Below are 4,346 nucleotides of genomic sequence, written 5' to 3' on the forward strand. Positions count from 1 at the left end.
AGTAAAAAAAAACCAGTAAGAAAAACAATTCATCCAACAACAATAATAACATAATAAAAAAAATAACAACAACAATAATTGAACAACGTGAGCTAGTAAATAAGGATAATACTACAATGAAAAGTGTTTTTGAATAAAGAGTGAAAAATATTCTTTTATAAGAGTAAAAATTAATAAAAATATATATACAATTCACATATCTTTTATTAATTTAATGAGAATCTTTATTTTTAATCCAATTTTCCTCTTCACTAAAAAAATTTCCGGCAAATAAAAAGTTGAAACATCCAACGAGAACACCAGTAGCCAATAACAAATTAAAAAGTGAAAACAAATTGGAAAAATGGAAGCAAAGTAGGAAGCAAAGTGATGAATATAGCAAGCAGAGGATATTAGTCAATATATTGAAAACATTAAGTAAAATCTATTAAACAGCTTATGAGGTATGTAGTACTCTTAGAACAGTTTCAAAAGTAGCTTCTGAAGTATACATGCTACTCAATCAAGATATATATATAAAAAAAAAAAAGAGTTAATTAAGAAGAAGTACACAACAATGTATATTAGTTCGGTTAACAATGTTTATGTTGAATCCTCAATCAAATTGAGAGTTTTTCTATTTAAATAAATACTTACAAGATATTCTTTTCTAAAGTATTATTAAGATAAGATTGATTCAAATTACAACTGATTTAAAAAATTTTAGATAATATTTTCAAAAATCTTCCTAAGCTAAACTTGGCTTGGCATATAGTTTATAATTTACTACTTAATTTATTATCTCTAGTAATAAGTTATTTTCTAAAAAATTTTGCTTCTCTATTTTACCTGAAACATATTTAAATAAAATATAGATACAAAATTATTATTTAAATTATTAATCCTTGCATATGCGGTTGAAATTGAAAGTGAGTCCAGTTAAGTAGAATTAGATTGAGCTAAGCTAAAGCTAAACTCGCAAATTTGTTTAGCCAATTTATGTTCTTGGCTCGCTTTGCTAATAATAGAATCTAATTTAAACTTGACTCATAAAAATTTTACCGTAACATAAACATAATATGTAAATGGAAATGTTTGATAATAAAAAAAAATCAACCAAAAACAGTCATAACTTGTCTTATTTAACATTTATTAATTATTACAACAATTAATTAATGCTAAATAAAATAAATTCTGGCTGTTTTTTTGTCTACCTAACATATGTGCTATAATATTTATTATAGTGGCTATAATAACTATACAACTCTAACAATATTTAAAAGTTATTCCTAAAATTAAAATAATATCTTTTATCATTTGAAGATATTTTTTAGTTTAACAAATAAAAATAAAAAATATTATTAATATATAAAAAAATATGACTTTAAATTTAATAATATTTTTAAAATATTATTAAAATTATATATTTATTTTACAACAACAACAACAAAGTCTTATCCTACTAGATGGGGTTGGCTACATGAATCAAACGATGTCATTGAGCTCTATCATGTATCATGTCTACAGAGAGACCGTTTACATCTAGACTCGTGCTCTTCCTAGGTATTCCTCTACCTTTCATCCATTATCCATCTTCCATCTCATCCACCCACCTGATTGGGTGTTCTGTCGGCCCTTTTTTCACATGTCCAAACTACTTGAGATGCGATTCTACCATCTTTTCCACAACAGGTGTTACTTCAACTCTCTCTCTCTCTCTCTCTCTCTCTCTCTCTCTCTCTCTCTCTCTCTCTCTCTCTCTCTCTATCTCTCTCTCTCATATCTTCCTTCTTTATTCTATCAAATCGCGTATGACTATTAATTCATCTCAACATCTTCATCTCTACCATACTTAACTTATGTTCGTGCTCCTCTTTGGCCGCCTAACACTCTGTACCATAAAGTATAGTCGGTCTAATAGCAGTGTGATAGAATTTACCTTTAAGTTTTAAAGGTAATATTTTGTCACATATAAAATCAGATGTACTCCACCATTTTGACCAACCTGCTTGGATCCTATGATTTACATCATATTCAATCTCTCCATTATCTTGTATGATGCATCCAAGATACTTAAAACTTTTAATTTTTCATAGGATGTTTTCTCCAATCTTCACCTCTGTATTAGGATTTTTCTTTCGGTTGCCGAACTTACATTCCATATATTCCGTCTTACTACGGGTTATGCGCAGACCATACACTTCTAGAGCTTCTCTCCATAAATCCAACTTCTTATTTGTCTTTCCTTGGCTCTCCCATAAAGACGATATCATCGGTAAAGAGCATGCAGCATGGCACAAGCTCTTATAGGGATGGCAACGAGTCCCCATGGGGACGGGGACATGCCCCCCGTCCCCTGCCCCGTCACCATAATCCACCTCCCGTCCTACCCTGTCCCCGGCTGGGGACTTAGATATCCGCGGATATCATCCGCGGATTTTACAAATTAACCATTTCAAACACAGAACATTAACAATTTCAAGCACAGAATATTAACAATTGAACAAATCCTAAATTTTCAAATAAAAATTCAACAATAATTGTCCAAACAGAGATAAAACTCAGAAGATTAACAATTTCAAATACAGAAAATTAGTAATTGAATAAATTCTGAATTCCTAAATAAAAATTCAACAAAAATTGCAGAAATAAAGATACAAACTCAGAAGATTAACAATTTCAAACAATTTGAAACATTGAACAAATCCTAAACCCTAAATGTTGAAAAAAAAAACCCAAAAGAAACTAATCAGAGAAAGGGACTTATTGATGCGGCAATGACGAGGCTTCGGGAGGCATGATGAGCGGCGAAGAGGCTGTTGGAGGCAACGGCGATTGTGCTAGTGGCAGTGACAATTCTACTGGAGGCGGCAACAACGAGAAAGACCGATTAGGAGGCTGCAATGATGATGAACGAGCATGAAGCAGGAGACGGCGCTAATGAGGCGGCGACAGTGAGTGAGAGGGCAGTGATTTGCAATGTGAATGAGGAAGGGAGGCGGTGACCAACGATGAGACTTATATGCACAGAGACGCAGAGAACCTTGGAGTGGTTGGCGAGGTGACGAGGTGGAAGGAAGACGGTGGTGACGTTGTTGGAGAAGAGAAGCAGCAGATGGAGGCAGAGGAAAAAGGAGGTAACCGGGTCAAGATGAGGCTGCTAGGTGAGGAAGAGAATGAATTTGAAATGATACTGCTAAGGTAACATATTAGCTCCTCATATCTGTTCTTCGGCGGGTAAATCTCTGCGGATACTCGTCCCTCCATGAGAAATTGCCATCCCTAGGCTCTTGGATATGCTCTGTGAGTACTTCCAAGAATAATGTGAAAAGGTATGGACTTAAGGATGATCCCTGGTGTAATCCTACCAATAAAAAATTTATCTGTCACACTATCTTGAGTCTTCACACTAGTTGTAACCCCATCATACATGTCTTTAATTGTACGAGTATATGTGATCCTTACTCTCTTCTTTTTCAAAGCCTTCTATAAAACCTCCCTTGGCTTCCTATCGTACGCTTTTTCCAAATCAATAAACACCATATGTAAATCCCTTTTATTACTACAATATCTCTCCATCATCCTTCTTAACATGTACGTAGATTCAGTGGTGGATCTGTCTGACATAAAACCAAATTGATTTTCTGTTATTTGTGTCTCTTGTCTCAGCCTCTATTCTATCATTTTTTTTCCATAACTTCATGGTATGACTCATGAGTTTGATCCCTCTATAGTTTTTGCAACTCTATATATCCCCCTTATTCTTGTAGATAGGTACCAAAGTACTCTTTCTTCACTCATTTAGCATATTCTTTGACCTTAAAATCTCATTAAAAAACTTGGTTAACCAATTAATACCTTTCTCACCAAGACCCTTTCAAATTTCAGTCAGAATATTATCGGATCCTACTGGCTACTGTGCTACCATTTTATATATTTATTATAGCCACTATAATAATAAATACCATAAAATCCACTAATTACTATTCTATATAAACAAATATCAATTATAATTTATGTTTCTGTTAAAACCATATATAAAAAAGATTATATNATTAGTACTATATTGTTATCTCCGAAAAAAATTCTTAATTTTTTGTACTCTAGGTGATTTACTATATATCATATAAACACATATCTAAATAATTTATATTAGTTTATTAAAAAAAAAATCCTACTAGTTGCTAATATCTTAGAATATGGATCTTGGAAGTTATACGTACATAGCAAACATTTGTACTTATTGTATTATGATCTGTTGGCAATCAAAATTTAGTCTAAGAAGAATTGAGGTAAAAATATCAAAATTTTTTATATTTAGTATTGATCTAAGAAGCTAAAATATTTTTATTTATATTTAAAGTAGG

The sequence above is a fragment of the Arachis ipaensis genome, chromosome B01 (assembly GCF_000816755.2).
Source record: "Arachis ipaensis cultivar K30076 chromosome B01, Araip1.1, whole genome shotgun sequence".
In the NCBI taxonomy this organism is placed as follows: Eukaryota; Viridiplantae; Streptophyta; class Magnoliopsida; order Fabales; family Fabaceae; genus Arachis; species Arachis ipaensis.